This window comes from Colobus angolensis, unplaced genomic scaffold (assembly GCF_000951035.1).
Source record: "Colobus angolensis palliatus isolate OR3802 unplaced genomic scaffold, Cang.pa_1.0 Scaffold682, whole genome shotgun sequence".
In the NCBI taxonomy this organism is placed as follows: Eukaryota; Metazoa; Chordata; class Mammalia; order Primates; family Cercopithecidae; genus Colobus; species Colobus angolensis.
Window position 1 is genome coordinate 437045 of NW_012120510.1, and position 12033 is coordinate 449077.

At 44.2% G+C, this 12033-nt stretch overlaps 1 pseudogene across 1 annotated transcript; it reads right to left on the reverse strand.

The window, feature by feature from the left end:
* Nucleotides 1-301: 301 nt before the first annotated feature.
* LOC105500757 lies at nt 302-1539 on the reverse strand (annotated as a pseudogene). The gene is made up of 2 exons (XR_001000073.1): nt 958-1539; nt 302-400 (listed from the first exon to the last, which is right to left on the reverse strand). The product of XR_001000073.1 is annotated as an uncharacterized protein encoded by LINC00116-like (transcript).
* Nucleotides 1540-12033: the final 10494 nt, after the last annotated feature.

Consider the following 12033-nt stretch of genomic DNA (forward strand, 5'->3'; position numbering starts at 1 on the left):
TAGGCATGAGCAGGGCCAAGGAATACACTGTTACTCTTGGAAGTTCAAAGGTCTTACATACAGCACCCTTACCTCAGTTATGTTTACATAGCCCCTTTCTTTCCAACAAGTTCAGTAAAAGAACCCATAATGGTTCCACAGCCAAGTCTGCTTTGTGGTGTACCAAAGAAGGGGCACGAGTTACATAATACATCTGCTCAAAAACATTAGTAAGTCAGTTTTGAAAATGCAGATCTCTTGATGCAGTAAATTGCATAAAAAACATGATACTTCCCCTTATGAAAAAAATAAAAGGTTCAAAGATGTTTAATTTTTTTATTTTAAAAATAAAATTGATTCATAAAGTGCAAGAAGAAGTCGTTTCTTTCCAGTAGTCTATATGCAATGCATCTTCAACAAGCTGTTAGAAACAGAAATGAGAAAAGAATTAGAAATACACAATCTGTAACTTCAAACTGTACTGTGGTATTAAACCATGAACCATAAGATCTGGTGTTACGACAAGAAAACTGAGGACCTGAATTTTTATGATACACAGCTCTTCTGAAAATGCTAAGGCTGGATACAAGGTTGCTGACTTCCAGGCCACTGCTCTTTCCACTTTACCAGGCTGCCAACAACCTAAGTATTCAGTTTGGAGTTTACAATCGCCAAGGCGAAGATGTGCTACCAAGGATGTTAAAATCACCTCCCCGGTTCCTTTTTTCTTTTGTTCTTTCCAGTATTTTCTACAATGTTGTCAGGATGAGCGACATAGCACCGGTAAGACATTCTCATTAAACAGTCAGTGAACTAAACTAAGACACCAAAGAGCAAGTTATTAGGGAACACAAAACTTCCACCTTCTGGTGTCTGTGCGAGTAAGTCCTATCTTCTGCGACCTAGCCAGAGTTGATCCTAAACTATTCGCCCGACCCCATAGTCTCCCTTTGTAATGTCACTATGTGTACTGCTCACCAACACTCCAAGACGAGCCGGCCATGGCAGGCGGGGACTGTGTGACAAGCCTGGCTCTGGCTACCGCCGGACAGGAGCTCCGGTGCGAACAGGGCAAGGTGGCCATGCGGTGGATCGAATAGGGCGGAAGGCGCAGAGTCTCAGGCCAGGTCCAGCTTCTTCTGCGTCGCCGCCAGCTTGTCCTGCAGCCTCCGTTTCCTCCAGTCCAAGTAGCGCCTCCGCAGTCGGTTCGCCTGCCAGCCCAAGAGTACTCCAGAGGCGAAGGCTACTAGCACGGACAACTGCAGCGTTCTCTCCGACACCTCCGCCATGGCGATCGCCGGCGTGCAGCGCGGTCTACGGCGCGGCGGCGGGGTCAAAAGGCGCCGCGCGTTCAAGTGTGGGGCGCAGGGCAAAAATGAGGCCAAGGCGGCGGGGCACGCCCCGCGCAGCCGGCAAGGCGTTGGTCCTCTTGAAACTCACTGATAGTCCCATCTGCCTCGCCTTCAACTGAAGACTTTCCCAACCTTTGGACGACCCCACCTTCCCTTTCCTGAACCCCCACAACATTTCTTGTTGAGGCCTTACAACATTAGTTAACATTGAGGGGGTATCTTGCTAACCCGACTGTAAGCTCTTCACCACTCTGTTTTCTCTCAGCAATAGAATGGGAGTGACTTGTGTAACTTCAAATTTTCTGGTAACCTGTTTTTTAAAAAATAAAAACAAAAACATGGAATTGTTTTTAATAATGTATTTACTTATCCCAACATATACAGGATGTTATCATTTCAACGTGTAACTCGTCTTTAAATTATTAAGGAGATGCTTTGTTTTTTTCCTACCAAGTCTTTGAAAACTGGTCTGTATTTTACAGGGAATAGAGCATCTCAATTTGAACACTGAATTTTCAGTGGAGATACTTATCAGTGTCTAGATTTCATAAAATGTACAGTTGAAAAAGAAGATTCATATACCCAAGCTGTTCTAAAAACACAAACATTTTTCCAATAACTGAATGGAGTACCAATTTTTAGATTAAATTTAAATTCATTAAAATTTTTTAAAAATTAGAAACTCAGTTCTTCAGTCACACTCATTATATATGGAAACAGTGGCTACCATATTGGACAACCCAGGTCTGGGGGCCATGCTGTATCAGCACTAACATGGGGTCAAAATTGTTGGGATAGGAAACAAACGCATTTCTAATGATGAAAGTCATTTTAACACCTCCCCACCACGACTTCCAACTCCTGGTGTTCAGGCCTTTGTGTAATCCCCTCCCCTTGAGTGTGGGCGTGACCTGTGACTTGCTTTTAACTAATACAATAAAGCAAAGGGGATGAGGATGTCACTCCTGTGATTACCACATATATTAATCTATTCTCACAATGCTAATAAAGACATACATGAGACTGAGTAATTTATAAAGGAAAGAAGTTTAATTGACTCACAGTTCCACATGGCTAGGGAGGCCTCACAATCATGGCAGAAGGCAAAGGAGGAGCAAAGACACATCTCACATGGCAGCAAGCAGGAGAGCCTGTGCAGGGGAACTGTCCTTTATAAAACCGTCAGATCTCATGAGACATATTCACTGTCATGAGAACAGCATGGGAAAGACACCCGCTCATGATTCAGTTACCTCCCACTGGGTCTCTCTCATGACATGTGGGAATTACGGGAGCTACAGTTCAAGATTTGGGTGGGGACACACCCAAACCATATCACTGTGTATATAAAATTTTTTAGCTAGTTAAAGACTCTCCTGTGGCTTGATGAAGTGGACATGCTGGAGAAGCTCACAGAACAAAAAGGTGCAGTGGCCTCTAGGAAAAACCTCCAGCCAACAGCCAGCAAAAAGCTGGAACCCTCAGTCCTAAAACCACAAGGAAATGAACTTTGCTCACAACCTGAACGAGCTTGGAAGCAGATTCTTCCCCATTTGAGCCTCCAGATGAAAACACAGCCTTACACATTCATTACAGTCTTGTGAGATTATACCAGAGGACCCAGCTTAATTGTGCTTGGATTCCTGATCCATGGAAAATGTGAGATAATAAATGTGTATTGTTTTAAGTGACTACATTTGTGGTAATCTGTTACACGGTGTAATATATAGGAAAAATCAGAGTGTTTTTCCCGCTTTAATTCTCAATACAGACCACCTCTGGTCACTAAACAATACATTCAATACTCTGACACCAGAGTTGGGGTGAAGAAGACCTTTTTCCTACACATCAATGAATTCTGCAGCAGGCAACAGCTGGGTGTCCTCTAATTCAATTTAATTTTGACACCTACCTACCTGGACACAGCATCAGGTCCCATAGGTTGAGGGCTCAGTTCCACAAGACTTCTTCCTACTTCCAATGCCAGTCACAAAGAGTAGGTTGTCACCTATGCCTCTGAAGAACCGGCTATAAATCAGGAATTCCAACAACCCCCTCCTTAGGTTTGATTAATTTTCTAAAGAGGCTTACAGAACTCAGAAAAACACTTTACTTACTTTTACCCACTTATAATAAAGGATATTACAAAGGATATATTAAAACAGCCAGGTGGAAGAGATGGATAGTGTAAGGCATATAGGAAAGAGCATGAAGCTTCCATACCCTGTTTAGGACCACCATCCTCCAGGAACTTCCACATGTTTAGCTATCCAAAATCTCAATTAAACCCAATCCTTTTGGGGTTTCAAGGAAGCTTCATTACATAGGCATGACTGATTACATCATTGGCCATTGGCGATCAAATTAACCTTCAGGCCCTTTCTCCTCCCTGGAAACTGGGAAGTAGGGCTGAAAGTCTAATCATGCCCTAGTCTTTCCAGTGGCCAGTCCCTGTCCTAGGGACCCCCAGTCATCTCATTAGCATACAAAAGGCATTCTTATCAATCACTTGAGATTCCAAGGATTTTAGGAGCTGGTATGCCAGGAATCAGGAATGAAGACCATATGTATATGTGTGTATATGTACACACATATACGCACGCGCGCGCACACACACACACACACACACACACATATATATATTCACAATATCACACACAGTAATATAAAATGAATAAAGCCCTGAAAAGAAGGTCAGTAAGTGGAACCTGAACTCAGCCTCTCTGTAGAGATCAGTAAATGGAATTTCACACTTGAGGCAAAAGGTATCTTAGGAGGGAGATGATAAGGACAGTGTTGGGTCCAATGTGAATTCACATCTGCCACACTTAATGTTCATTTACTCAACAAATATTTATTGAATGCTGCAGTAGGCATTGGGAATGTAAAGGTGAATACAACACAAGGTCAGCCCTTAGCTTAGCACAAAGTAGAAGAGGTAGAAAAAAAATTATGACACAGTGTGATGAGTTGGAATATGTGTGTAAGTATGTTGCTTAGACTTATAAAAAGAAGAAAAAATCCTCATCATTGTAGTTTGGGAAAGCAAAACAAAACAAAACAAAACAAAACCCTCAGAGACATTCTTTCTCTTAAAATCCATCCAATCTCTCAGCCAATCCTGTTGGTTCTATTTTTAAAACATAGCCAGAATGAAATTGCTTCTTACCACTCTACTGCTACCAACAGATCCAAGCTGCCATCACCTCTTTTCTGATTGCAATAGCCCTATCAGATTTCCATGCTTCTATATCTGTCCACCACATTCTCTTCTCAATACAGTAGCCAGAATGGGCCTTTGAAATCAGAAAAAGTTGAATCATGTCACTTGTGAAAGTTGATCATACCATTTGGGTCATTCTTGTCATACCCAATTAAAATAGATTTGAAAAGGCAGAGGCAAAGGCACTCAGGACACAAAACATTGCTCCAAGAATATAATTCTCTGGCTGCTGAAACTACCTGCTGTAACCTGAGACCAGTCTTCTCTATAGCTACTGAAACAATCTCCTGGAGCTGTGAGAATAGTTTAACCCATTGCTGTCACTTACCAATCAAAACTTGTCAGTTCCTCAAAACCTTACTAGGACCAAAGAACTTTCCGAGAGCAAAACATAACATTTCTCTTTTTACAATGAAACATCCAAGCTTCTCTTTGTTTGCAGACATACCGAAGACCACCCAGACTGTATGTATGTCCCAAGTTGCAATTCTGTCTTTCCAAATAAAATTTCCAAATTTCAGACATTTGTCTCCATGTTTTGACTTTGACACACTCTTCTGCTAGAACTCTGCAGTGGCCAAGGCCCCTATGGTGGGCCCAAGTGTTCTGCAAGCCCGTTTCCCTTCCACCCCTGAAGCTGTCACTGGCTTGCTCACTGTGTCTTGGGCTTACTAGGCAAGGTTCTACATAATAGCATTTGCATGTGTGGTCCCCCTACGTGGCATACTCTTCCCCAGATCCTTGAGTGGGTAACTTCCTCAACTCCTTTAAGTTTGTGCCAGCCGTCACCTACTCAACTATTTAAAAACCACAGACTCAACCATCTCCCACTCAGGCACTCCTGATCCCCATGACCCTATTCTGTTCTCCTCCAGAACTTGCTGCCTTCAACATTTATCATACTCAACTGTTCATTGTCTGTTTCCTGTGCTAGAATGTAAGCTGCTCCAGGGCAGGGATTTTTGTCTCCACTGTGTACTGGTGAATTCCAGGTGCCTAGAACAAGGACTGGCATATAACAGACACTCAGTAAATATTTGGTGTTGATGACAGTGGAGAGTGGTCAGGGATGGCTTCTGAGTGGATGGCTGAACTGTATCTTGAAAGATACCTCACAAACTGAGAAGAGACTAAATTTCTCTGTGTCTCACTTGACTCATTTGTAAAATAAGGGGTTTAGTGTTACTCAACAGCTCTAAGACATTTTAAAGAGCCACTTTTGGCAGCCTCAAGTTGCATACTTGGGCCACTGGTGTTACTGCAAATTTGAATTTCACTTGGAATTCTGGTCTCATCCTTAAGATGTCTTTAGACTAAAAATAAGCTAGATCATATATATCAGAGTCTGGAGTATGGGAAAACCTTAGACACACAGAACTAGAAGAGAATATAGATATGTCTTTGTCGAAGCAGAAGGAAACTCTGGCCACTAGGGAGAATACAGCTGCTGGGGAGAAGGCAGGGACATAAACTTTAAAATCCCTCTTAAAGGGGACAACTGTGTCCCCAGCTTGCCACTTTGTGTTTTACCCCTGAGTGAATTGTTTCAATGGAGCATTTTAGTGAACTTCACAATGGTAAACCAGCTTTGAGGTAATGCTTAAATTTGGATTAACAGGCTGAATAGCCAAGCATAGTAAGTTAATTGATTGCAGGAGTGCCTTTTGAAAGATGCATTAGCTGCTACTGTTGAGTTTGCTGTTTGAAGGGCTTGCCAAGGGGAAAGACTTTACCATTTATAGTGTTAGATCTTTACTGATTGTAAATAAGTTCATTTAAAGTGTATAAAAGAAATCAGTTTCCTCTGTAACTCCCAGACCCTAAACAACAAAATGATCACTTTATACCTTAAATTTAGCCCCATAAAAGGTATAGCTTTGCCATGACTAAAATGGAACACTCACCTCAAGAAATATTTGAGTTCTGACTCTAAAGACTCTTGCTGGGCCTGTTCCATCTGAGACACAAGCAGACAGCCCAGTGTCTTGGGAGTTTAATCACCAGGTCCTTTGTCTCCCATTCTCTTCCTCTGAGCTGTTGAGAATGGGAAGGGAAAACCCTGTAGGGTTGGGTGATGTGCTCAAGTTCTTCACCTGCCCTGACCAGTACCAGCAGACACACACCCCACGAGGCTGAGACGTAGAGGAGGTAGGCAGGAATACCAAGTAGACAGGCTAGGTGTGTGATTCGCCATAGTCTTCAACGAGCTCTGAAATATCACTTTTTCGGTGTTACAGGAACAGTGTTCAAACACTGCCTTATGAGAAAAGAGGTATAACTTCCTGAGTGGAATGTACACGTCACAAAGCAGTTTCTCAGAAAGCTTCTCTCCAGTTTTTTTTTTTTTTTTTTGAGACAGTTTTCTTCTTGTTGCCCAGGCTGGAGTGCAGTGGCACCATCTCGGCTCACTGCAACCTCCGCCTCCTGAGTTTAAGTGATTCTCCTGCCTCAGCCCCCCGAGTAACTGGGATTACAGGCACCTGCCACCACACCCAGCTAATTTTTTGTATTTTTAGTAGAGACAGGATTTCACCATGTTGGCCAGGCTGGTCTTGAACTCCTGACCTCAGGCGATCCACCCGCCTCAGCCTCCCAAAGTTCTGGGACTACAGGCATGAGCCACTGTGCACAGTCTTAAACATTTCATCTCTAACTTCCTCTCTCTCTTGCCCTGCCACAGCAACCAAAGAGGTCATGAGTTGTATATGGTGTTGTACAAGGTAGTTGAACTTCCATATGTAGCCTGAGCCCCTGCTTGAGCAGGTGGAGCATATCCTCCAATTGACCCACATTTGAAATGTAGCATTAGTGAGAAAGAAACTTCTTTGTGTCAAGCCACTGAGATTTGGGTGTTGTTTGGGCTGCAGCATAGCATGGGTTATGCTGACGAATACAGTGAGCTGCCTTTGCCTTATTAATAGCTAACACTGTTGAGTGCTCCATCATTCCAGGCACCAAGCTATAAGTTTTGCATGCATTACCTAATATTTCACAACCACCTTCTGAGATAGACGATAGCATTATGTTATATTTTACATATATATATTACGTGTGTGTGTGTGTGTGTGTGTATATATATATATATATAAACTCTAGGGCTACAGCATAGCTGTATATACAAATCTCATATATATATCAGTGGTCCACAACCTTTTTGACACCAGAGACAAGTTTTGTGGAAGACAAGTTTTCCACTGACCAGGGATGGGGGGTGAGGGGAAGGGTGGGGATGGTTTTGGGATGATTAAAGCACATTACATTCATTGTGCACTTTATTTCTATTATTATTACATTGTAATATATGATGAAATATACAAATGTATGTTGGCATACATTATGTTCTATACAAATATACAACATAGTGTAGAATCAGTGGGAGCCCTGAGCTTGTTTTCCTGCAACTAGAAGGTTCCCATCTAGGGGTGATAGGAAACAATGACAGATCATCAGGCGTTAGATTCTCATAAGGAGCACACAACCTAGAAACCACCCATGTGCAGTTCACAATAGGGTTCACACTTCTATGAGAAACTAATGCCGCCAGTGATCTGACAAGGGGATGGAGCTTGGGTGGTGGGGAGTGGCTGTATATACAGATGAAGTTTCACTTGCTCTGCAGCCCTGTTCCTAACAGGCCATGAACCAGTGCCAATTCATGGCCTGGGGTTGCGATATATATTATATAGCTCTGGATCATATATATCAATAGTATAGATGGCCAGGCACAGAGGCTCACGCCTGTAATCCCAGCAGTTTGGGAGGCTGAAGTGGGCAGATTGCTTGAGCTCAGAAGTTTAAGACCAGCCTGGGCAATGTGGCAAAACCCCATGGTGGGAGCAAGCCCTAGTGCAGGGCTCAAGAGTCCCTTTACAGAGTTTTCTGGGGTTTTATTACCCTCTAGAGGTTTCCCATTGGTTACCTGGTGCCATTCCCAAGTAATCATTGGTACATTTCCCATTGGTTACATTGGTTACTATGTAAATGAAGTAGTGGCCTTGCAACCAATCAGAGGCTGAAGTGTAGTTACAAAGGTTACACCCTATTCAAGCATCTGATTGGTTGTCGAAAGCAACCAATCAGAGGCTAAAGTGAAGTTACGGAGTTATACTCCTATGCAAATGCCTGATTGGTTGCAAAAAGCAACTAATCAGAGATACTTTCAACTTTCCATCTGCCACGCAGAAAAAAGGGGTGGGGGTTGAAAAGGGAGTAGCCTCTGGTTCTTTTGTTACTTAGGTGTGGAAAGTTGGGGTTTTCCTTTTGATTTAGTTTTAGGAAGTCAGCATGAATTGGCCTTAGGCGTCCTGCCTCCCGACCCTATTCTACTGCCTCAATTCTACAGTCACTTTCCAGTGTTGCAAGTATCTCAAGCCTGCTTTCACTATGTAGACCCAGTCATTCCTCGAATATGTGCTTCCTTCTGGGGCTTCTGTTCACCAATTACCTGCTCAGCACTTCCAATTTGATGTCTTAGTGTGCTCAAGGATGAACTCAATGTGCTCTTCTTGCCCCATTTACCTAACTCCAATGTCACCACCAGCTCTTTCCTCAGTGTTCCCCATCTCAGTAAATGGTGACCCCCCTCCTGCTATTTGCTTATGTTGGAAATGTTGGAGTAGGGCTGCATCATTATCTTCTGGGATGCTTAGCACCAAAATGTGCCTTATTGTATTTTGAAATAAAAAAATGACTGCGTATCATAAAGTAAATCTTTAAAAATTCTGATTTTCCCATAGTAACAATTATGATGCTCTAAATATGAATATCAAATCCTTTTCAAAATAATTTAAGGTCCCATCTTTGCTGTTGCTCTCAGAACTATTTGGTAGTCCAGCATTGTCTAGGAGTCAATAGTCAGAAACCATTTCCTGTTGATTCTACGACCTAAAATATTTTCAAATCTTTCTATTCCTCTCTGGCACCAATGAACTGTACTCCAAGTCATCCTGACCACATATCTGAAATTCTGCAATAGCCTCTGAACCCTTCTCACTGCTCTAGTTTATTCTCTACATAGCATCCAGACCAGGCAGAATGATTTCAGGGACACACATAACTGATCCTGTTCTGTTGTTCTACTGCCTAAAACTTCTCAGTGGTTTCACAGTGCCTTTAGGATAAAATCTCAGATCCTTAATAGGCCCAAGACCTTGCCACCTTGCTAGGAACCAGCCTCGCCTCTTGGTGTTCCTTTAGAGTCAAGCTCCTTATAAACATTTATACACAATTTACTCTCTGCCAAGAGCTCTCTCCCCCTCCTGGCTTCTCTTTCTCCAGTTCTTAGATTTAATGTTCTTTCTTCAGATAAGCCTTTCTTAACCTCCTACACCAGGTCAATGCTTCTTGTTAAACACTTCCTTAGTAACCTCCAGTTTGCTTTGTAAGTAAAGGATTATTTGTGCAACTAATAGTTTAATGTCCCCTCTTCACGTTAATGCAAACTTCCTGAGAAAGAGTTGGTAACACACACGAGTAATTCAGGGATCTCTGAATCCAGTTGTGTCTGATTCTAGAGCTCATGTCCACAACTACCAAGTGTACATAAATCTGCTCATCCTGGAGGATGGCTTTTTGCTTCTTTATGATAGCCAAATGTTGATGCACGGGAAACCCTGCATCATATAACATCGCTGAGCAAATTCTACAGTAATGATGTTGTGCTGCTGGTGAACCCCTCTGTGCATGTTCTGTGAGTAGTGGACCATATACACCTCAGCTTTTACTTTCTGTTGACTGCAGGCTGGACTAGCTGCGCTAGACTCCAGATCTCTTATTGTATAATCTCCACATGCTTAAACAGGGGTGACATTAACCACTTTACAGCGTTGTAATAGTACTCATTTAGTCAATAAATACGTAATGAGCATTCAATATAGGCCAGACCTTGGTTTAGATGCTGGAGATGCCTTTAGCAGAGTGCTTATCTCCTTTAATGTTCCAGCTGGTCACTATTACTAGTAGTGTCATAATTGTGTGTCGATGTTTGCTTATGTCACGGGGTATGAGATTTGTGACGTCTGCCACGCATGGCAGGGTCCCTGCGGCGCCTGGACCTCCAGCGGCACCTTCAGGCGTTGACTCCAGGGCATCACTGCGCGGCGTGGCCGCCTCTCTGCTCCAGGCCGCCAGAGGGCGCGTGGTCTCTACCGCCCCTCCGCTGTGCCTGAGTCTACCCCTTATCAGCCACCCGGCTTCCGTTCCCCTCCCCAGCGGCGCCTGCCCCGCCTTGCATTCCCAAGCTCCGCCCCCGTTGTCCCTAGCGGCTGTTTGTTGACTTCCGGGAGCGTGGTTGTAGTTGGTCCACGGAGTTTCGCCATGCGGAACTGGGGGGTTTTAGCGGCCCGCGTCTGGACGGAGTAGCTGCCTTAGCCCCGACCGAACCGTCGTCTACAGCTTCCTGGCCCAGGCGCAGACTGCCCGTACCGCCCTTGGGATGAAAGAGCCCGAAGAGCTGTTGCCCGGTGAGTCGCGCCCGCGCTGGTGGCGGAAGGCCGAGAGGGAGGGTCCGCGGGCGGGCGGGCGGCATGGCCCCGCCTCCGGATCGGCCCTGTAAGGGGACAGGCCCGAGGCTTGGCCGCCGGACTGTGGCGGGATCGCTGGTTGCTCTCTCACGAATGACTGAGGGCAGAGGACCGCACAGGAAGAACAGGATGGGGTAGAACGGGAAAGAGGGTGCCTGTCTTTCTTATGCTTTTAAAATAAGCTTTTGATGAGATTCTTGAAGGCGGGACACTTTTTTTTTTTGAGAGGGAGTTTCGCTCTTGTTGCCCAGGCTGGAGTGCAATGGCGCGATCTCGGCTCACCGCAACCTCCGCCTCCCGGGTTCAAGCGATTCTCCTGCCTCAGCCTCCGAGTAGCTGGGATTACAGGCATGCGTCACCACGCCTGGCTAATTTTGTATTTTTAGTAGAGACGGGGGTTTCTGTATGTTGGTCAGGCTGGTCTCGAACTCCTGACCTGAGGTGATCAGCCCGCCTCGGCCTTCCAAAGTGCTGAGATTACAGGCGTGAGCCACCGCGCCCCGCCAGGCAGGGACACTTTTTACCTATCTGTAAACTCCCCAAAGTGCAGACTCCAGACGTGGGCACTTTGGAGGTCCTGAGCTCCCGGTTATGTATTGAATGCGGTAAAGAGTGAGTGATCAGGGTTGTGGGGGTAAAAGGGGATACAGGAAATAAATTGGATAAAGAGGAAGAAGAGGGACCCTTTAGCGAGTGTTTTTTAGCCTTTTTTTCCTGAGCTCTATAGTTAGAAATACTTTTAACATTGTGCCCCGATACCCCATACATACTGTGTAACAGAAATAGATGTTTCGTGATACAGTCCTTGTTCTAACCACTTAGATTCCACACACAGCTTTTTGATAATGCATTCTTTTAAAATGCTAATCGTGATCCACTGAATTGATTTTCTGACCCACTAGTAGGTCACGACCATGTTGAAAAAACACTGGGTTTGAGCAGAAATTATACCGTCACT